General features: G+C 33.0%; 1 pseudogene across 1 annotated transcript; it reads left to right on the top strand.

The window, feature by feature from the left end:
- The first annotated feature begins 989 nt into the window (after positions 1–989).
- LOC143248173 (hyaluronidase-1-like) lies at positions 990–6,359 on the top strand (annotated as a pseudogene). Its single transcript, XR_013026811.1, has 5 exons — positions 990–1,392; positions 3,360–3,604; positions 4,394–4,546; positions 5,827–6,031; positions 6,242–6,359. The product of XR_013026811.1 is annotated as a hyaluronidase-1-like (transcript).
- Positions 6,360–7,735: the final 1,376 nt, after the last annotated feature.

Raw genomic sequence — 7,735 nt, 5'->3', positions numbered from 1 at the left:
GGTCGCACCAAACATGCTCACCCTTTCATCCGTGGGGCATTATAATGTGACGGTCAATCCCCTATTCGTTGGTAAAGAGTAGTCCCAGAGTTGGCGGTGGGTGTTGATGACTAGCTGCCTTCCCTCTAGTCTTACACTGCTAAATTAGGGACAGCTAGCGCAGATAGTCCTCGAGTAGCTTTGCGCGAAATTCAAAAAATGAAAAACAATAAAGGGTAAACGTCGTTTTAAAATAATGAGGCTTACGATAATATGTGTTTGTATGAGAAGTGAAGTCCAGAAAATTGCTTGTTTGATTATTTTGAATTTCGCGCAAAGCTACACGAAAGGGCTGAAAGGGCGAGCATGTTTGGTGTGACGGGGATTCGATCCCGCGACTCTCAATTGCAAGTCGAGAGCCTCAATCCACCTGCCTAGTCCACAAGAACTGGAAGATTCATGATTAGACAAAAACACTTAATGTAGATAGAAGTAAAAGTAAAATATTTGTTAAACATATTAAATATATTAGACTGAGTAACAATACACATATAAACTAAAATATTAAAGTAATACTTATGAAAGAAAAGTGTTACTCATAGAGAAAATGATAAGTAACGTTATTGAAGAAATGATAAAAAATCGCTGAAAAATAGAATTTTCTAATATTTTCAGAAAGATTGAATTAAAGTCTCGAATTTCTCACACACGAGAAATATTTGAGCTGGTCAAAACAAATCTAATATTTAGTGTGTTTTGGCCGAATTAGATAAACTTCTCATCTTAACTTTGTCTAATCTTCATCAGTTCATGGTGAGTCACCATTTTGCAACAAAACATATTTAACAAAACATATTGAAGGGCGGGGGTTAAGCAATAAGTCAGGTGATGTTCCTCTTTCTTGGAGAAGGGGTACCATATGTTTCTGAACAATACCTATAATTCATCAAAACCAGCTGTCCTTTAATAACACTTGTTACATTAATCCTATAAATTCTGTAGTAGTCGACCATTCACAAGCATTAGACAAGATAAGTGTTTTCACATCCAACAAGTGTAGCATTATCTCAGACGAAGTAATTTCTGGACGAAAAAAACACAAAAAAAAACTCTTTCTATAAAATGCAGATAAAGCTTTCCTTGATTTGTTGTCTCACGTTTATATTACTCATAAGTCTTGATGAGTACGCTGCCGAAGAAGATATAAACTTTAAAGTTTTTTGGAATGTTCCGTCTTATATATGTTCAAAGAAATATGGAATAAATGTCACCGACTCACTAAGAAAGTTTGGGGTGCTTGTGAATACTGCAGAGAAGTTCAGGGGAGACTCTATTACAATATTTTATGCAAAGGACCTTGGACTTTATCCAAGGATTGAAGAAGGTTCGTACATTAATGGCGGACACCCTCAGGTATGTTTTATTTACTGATGTGAGAAATAAATAATCCCATTCTTGTATATAACTGGTATAATGTTTTGTAAAAAGAATGTTCCGAAAAGTAACACTAATTGACATACCTTCATAAAGTATCTTAATTTAATAAGAATAACAATACACCGACATATATATATATTACTGTTTCGTTGATAAAGTTTCTTTAAAATTGCTGAATATTTTCTTTAGGTTCTCATTTTTATGTTCTTTAGGTTATTTTTGAAATTTCTTTAGGTTCTCATCCATAATATTCTACAGTTAATTTGAATGTGTATAAATATGTATATATACATTCATAAGGTGTCTGAAAAGTCATACAATTCCCAGCAGTTGTGAAGTATCGAATATCTGCTGACGGAATTGTGCATTTAGACATATCGAGGGCAAATTCTCTACCGGACAATATTTTTACTTCACATGGTGTACTGACGTAAAGATGAAATGAAAACAATCAGAGATTTTTTGTGAAACTATTGCTTTGAAATGAAATATTTCAATTGCTATAACGCACAGAAATATCACTCCATGATTATTTTATTTATTGTTTTTCTTATGTGTTTGACATAGATTTTTAACTGGAAAATATTTCGTTTTAATACATTATATATACAGAATGCGGACAAAAGAAAGTGGCTACCCTTGAAAATGTTGCTACTTTGTTATATTTTTTATTAGATAACAGAATTCACTCGACAAGATCTGTCCACATATGGTCTGAAATCCGAATTTTAACGCTGACTTTGGTAAATACCTGAATTTTCACGATTTTAATTGCACAAAAAAACGCCAAGCGAAAGCTATCTGCGCTAGCCGTCCATAATTTAGCAGTGTAAGACGTGAGGGAAGGCAGCTAGTCATCAACACCTACCGCCAACTTTGGGGCTAGTCTTTCACCAACGAATAGTGGGATTGACCATAACATTAAAACGCCTTTACGCTGAAAGCATATATGGTATGAGCGGGATTTGAACCCGCAACCCTTGGATTACGAGTCGAATGCCTGAATACGCCTGGCCATGCCGGAACATCCACCATTTACTACAGTTCTTTTGAATATATATCGGTGGTTAAAATACATATATATATATATATATACACGTATACATACACACACAAGAAGTATCAAAAGCGTCAAATTCCCTGTTGTTGCACAGTGACTGTGAATTATCAAAATCTGTTTACGTAATACTGTTTAAACAGATTGACGACATTTTTTTTACCTGACATTTTTACTGACATAAAGGTCAAATATTCCTTTGAGGTAAAATGGTTCGATAGTTATAGCTCACACATATACTGAGTTTAAACTGATATTCCTGAGCGAGTGGCTGCCATCCTTCTTTGTGAACTTCAAAAAGTTCATCTTCCGTGTTTCGATTGCGATCTTTCGTTAGTCGGTTTAACGCAGGCCATAAATGTTCTTATCGGATTAATATCAGGTGTACAAAACGTTTTATAAAAAAAATGTAACATGAATAACGAGAAATTCAAGTATTTACAAAAGCCAGTGTTAAACATAGTATTTGAGATTATCTTTGAACAAATCTCGTCGAGTGCGTTCTAAGATACATAGTTTTAATATATTTTCTGTTATGTAATAAAAGATGTAATAATTAACATTTGTTCACTCCCTGCATACAAAATGAAATAAATAGCTTAATCATTATTATTAACATTACTTTTCAAAAGAAGATTAAACCCAGCACGAAAAGAATAACGAACTTAATATAAAATATGCTTTAAATTTTTTTTTCAAAATCCATTATTAGTGCTTATTATATATATTTACTCATATAGAAATTAATATTTTAGTGAATCGATCATATGTTATATGATATAACTGCTGAACAGAACAGTAAAGCTTGTTTTCTATTGATTCTCAGATAAACTCTATATAACAAACCAAGTAAGTTATAATTTTAGACCCCACAACTTTTATTCAGCTTAGTGATATGAATAAGCACCTTGAGAAGGCTAAGAACGATATTGAAACGAAAATACCAAGTAAAGATTTTGATGGTCTTGCCGTTATCGACTGGGAATCTTGGAGACCAGTGTGGGAGTATAACTGGGGCGGTTTTCGGCAGTACCAGACAATATCACGTGAGCTTGTAAAAGAACAACATCCAAACTGGTCAGCAGAAGAAGTGGACGAGAAAGCTGCAGCTGAATGGGAAGAGGCTGCCAAGTAAGATTAACACTAGTTAAGAGTTAACCAACTTGATGTGTCCATCACGGGGAATCGAGCCCCGAATCTAGTATTATAAGTTCGTAAATTTAAGTTCGTAAATATCTAAGTTGTTCTTTTTTGCTATTGAGAATTCTTCGCGATTGAATATGAACGAAATTTCTTCCTGTGGTATTCTCATAAAGTATAAATAAAATTTTATTATCTTTATCAAATAACCAGAAAGATAGATTCATTAGTGTTCGGTTACAGTGTGTAATAATGATCGTTAAAACGATCTTAGATTTGGGTGTTTTTCACTTATGGAAACAGCACTGAAGCATCTATCAGTTTAAAAGTCAACCACAATAGACAGGAGAAAGAGATCACCAAACTTCAAAAAGAAATTCTGAATCACGTTTTTAGAATGGCAAACGACCTTCAATGCAAACAAAAACAACAAGTTCGAGTTAAAGCTAATGTGATTAATATCACACGTGTTTCATTTTAAAGAATGATTTCACAACCGAAGCAACTAGTATTGATTATTGTTAGTTTCTAACATGTATATGTTTAGGAAACTGCAAATTTCAGTGATGTGAATATTTTCACCTACAATATCTACCGTTAAACTTTCAATACAATTAAAAGTCATGTTGAGAGAAAATCTCAAATTGATTTTCAATTCATAACTCAGTTTATGTTGTTGAACTAGATTGTATATTTATAGTTATAAGATTGTGTTTGCGATTTACTGTAGACAGGATTTTGTTTTTATTAGTAATATACTTTTTTCTTTCAAAAATATAGGGTTTGGATGCTTGATACGTTACTCATGGGTAAAACTGAACGCCCTCTTGGTAAATGGTGCTACTATTTATTTCCTGACTGTTACAATTATAAAAATAAAGATCAGCCAGATGAATACTTGTGTAGAGAAAGTGTTGTAGCTGGAAACAACAAGTAAGTGGCATGCTTACATTAAAGTATTTACGTATGAATATCCCTTCCAATAATTTATATGTAATTTTGTTGCTTAAGTAAATAACTAGGTCGAAAATACGACGTTAATCATTAACTATATAATACAATGGTGATTAACCTTTAAAAACTGGATTGTTGTAGCTGTGTGTATCCTTTCAGAACTAGATTGCTGTAATTGTAGTCGCCTTTTTGAATTAGATTATTGTAACTGTAATTTATTTTCTAAATTTGGAACTTGTTTGAATTCGTGTTTACACTATACTGTTAGGCCATTTTCAATGTTTCTTAAATTGTTTTATTTTATTTCATATGTTAATGCGTCCGTTAAAACTAATTATAAAACACTGCAGATGGCAATAGAATACATTTGGCTGAGATATATGAACCGAATTTATTGTTAATTTAATTGAACAATGAATATAACTTATATGATAATATCTAATCACCACCATCCATCGTCGCATTATAAAGAATGGAATCACGTGATCCTCAGAAAACAAGCCAGACATCCTAACCGCTGAGCCACGCGGGCTCGTAAAGTAGTGAACAAACAGAATGAAGTATTCTTTTACACAAATTTAGCAAGCATTTAAACTTTGTAGGAAACTAATTTCCTTATTTCAGTCTGACTGCTGAGTTAAAAAATAGAACATATCTGTGGGGAGTTTAATCTAAGATAGTTCTAATACAATGCTTCTGTTTCATAATGAGTCACAACAGCAGTATGAAACAATTCTAGTGTGTCACCTGTTTCTACAAATTGTTATAGTTTAAGCTAAGTTTTAAGATGTTATGCTTGACAGTAAAAGGGAATGTAAATAAAAAACTGAAAAGTGAGAGTAAACAAGAATATGTAACGGCATGTGAATCCACATTCTGTCTTTCTTATCCAGTGCTAACAAGGTATTTCGGACAATACCTGGACTCATAAGGCTAACTTAGGCTGTTCTAGCACTTTATAAAATAATTTGCTTACAATATCCGTAAAATTAGTTCAATATTTTATAAATCAATTAAAAGAAATATTTGATAAAATATCTGGTGTTACTCAGTCTCATGTTTCTTGTTTGCATAAGTTTAACTTTTGAAATGTATTTCGTTTATGGTTGATGAATATTTAGCTTTCATATTTTAGTTGTTGTAAAACAACATAAACCACTTTTGTTTTAGTTAAGTTAATTATGTCTCAACACTAAAATTTATAAAGACTGAAATAATTATTGGAAATGTCTGAAATTTAATCTTGATGTCTTTATCAGGTTAAGGTGGCTTTGGGAAACAAGTACTGCCCTCTGTCCGTCAATTTATCTTCACAAGAAGAAACTGGATGCGACAAATTTTACACAACGTATTTGGTTTACCCACGGTCGTTTGGCGGAAGCTTTACGCGTCCGAAGCTCTGATGTTCCTATTTATCCATACATAAATTACTTTCCGCTCGGTAGTGACTCAACTGTACCTGAGGTTAGTTTTCTTTTCGTTCAGTTCTGAATCCAAAAACATATTTTGCTTGTCAAAATTTTATCATAATTCTTTCAAATATTCACTATAACTTGGAGCTTCTACATAGATGAAGAAAAGCATATTTATAATTATACTTTAAAAAGTCATTTATCAGCACATTATAGTGTGTGTATGTTGTGTATATTAATACTGTTCTTCTCATTTCTTTAGGAAGATTTTTACCGAATGATGGCTCAGACAGCAGGCAGGTATGGAAGGTGTTGTAGTTTGGGGATCTTCCTTTCATATTGCCAGTCAAAAGACTGTAACACATTGGACGAATATGTAACGTCTGTAATTGGTCCAGCAACAAAAACAATAACAAGCAACGTCTTAAAATGTGCAGAAACCGTGTGCAGGACAGGGTCGCTGCGCCTGGTTGGCCAACCCCTACCAGGATGGCGAGAATTAACGAATCCAACCGACCCTCACTTTTCGTTTAATGATATAACGTGTACTAATGTTTCTAAACAGTAACTTGTAAACTACAGACTGTAACTGCAGGTCTAATTAAGTATAATTTTATTTGTTAAGGGTCTTTACTTGTACTTGCACCAACCTAGGCACGTTGCTTTAAAATAAACCACTGCTAGTCAGAAAACAAACAGTTATTGATTACTTCATGATTAATACTAAACATATTTGATTTTCATGTGTACTATTATCAGAAGATCAAATAAATACCTTGATGTTGAAATGCATTTACTAAACGCAATAAAATACGTATCAACTGTTTAATGAAATATACCAACCGAGAACAAGAATTAACAAGGTCCTTACGAGCCAGTGGAAACATTATTGTTGAAAACTATCCAATCCGTTTTTTTAATTTGAGATAAAATTACTTAGGCATTTTTTACTGAATAAAAAATTGTAGACACTTCTTATAGTCACTTACGGTTGAGACTGAAAATGTTTGATTTTAGGAAAGAAGGTGACTGAAATCCATCAATGTATCACGGGCTTAACGGCCAAACACAAGAATCATGGAAGTTTCAAAAATAACACACACAGTTATTCAGGAACTGGTTAGAACCTCCTCGGTAAATATTGTGCAGCAAGATTCTGTACAATAATTTGCCTGTAGCTACTCAAAGTATTCCTGTTTGCTCATCCTACTGCTGCTGGCTATTGTGATGCTTAAACCTTCCCTACCGAATCAAAAGTGAAATCATTCGAATCTCAGTTGAAAGCTAAACATTAGATTGAACAAATAAGGCATACTTGCAGTATAACAGATACACTCGTTATCTTCGTCCTAGTGTTAAAGTTAACCCATGTCTCTTTGTTATTCACAGCATTCGATGACAGCAAAAACATTGGTGATTCTTTCATTCATTCAGTAAAGTGTTTGAAGTTGATTATGTTTTTAAATACAGATTCTTTGAATCGCTGCATTGTCTCCTCGAGCATAAAGATTAATATACCTCGCGGTTGAAAGAAACAAAAGCTAGTAAAGTCCAAGTCATTCGTGTTGTTTGACTATGTTTAGACACAATTGCAGAACCAAATAAACAAAACCAGGGAAGGAACATACATATATATATATTACACTTTCTTCTTCATTCTATTTTAAGGTTTATTCTAAAGCCAACAATTAAAGTTACTTTAAAACCAATAAACTTTCGAAACTGTCAAAGAGTTTGAATGTAACTACAAGAAATA

The sequence above is a fragment of the Tachypleus tridentatus genome, chromosome 4 (assembly GCF_004210375.1).
Source record: "Tachypleus tridentatus isolate NWPU-2018 chromosome 4, ASM421037v1, whole genome shotgun sequence".
NCBI classification, from domain to species: Eukaryota; Metazoa; Arthropoda; class Merostomata; order Xiphosura; family Limulidae; genus Tachypleus; species Tachypleus tridentatus.
This window is presented reverse-complemented; position numbering and strand designations above follow the sequence as displayed.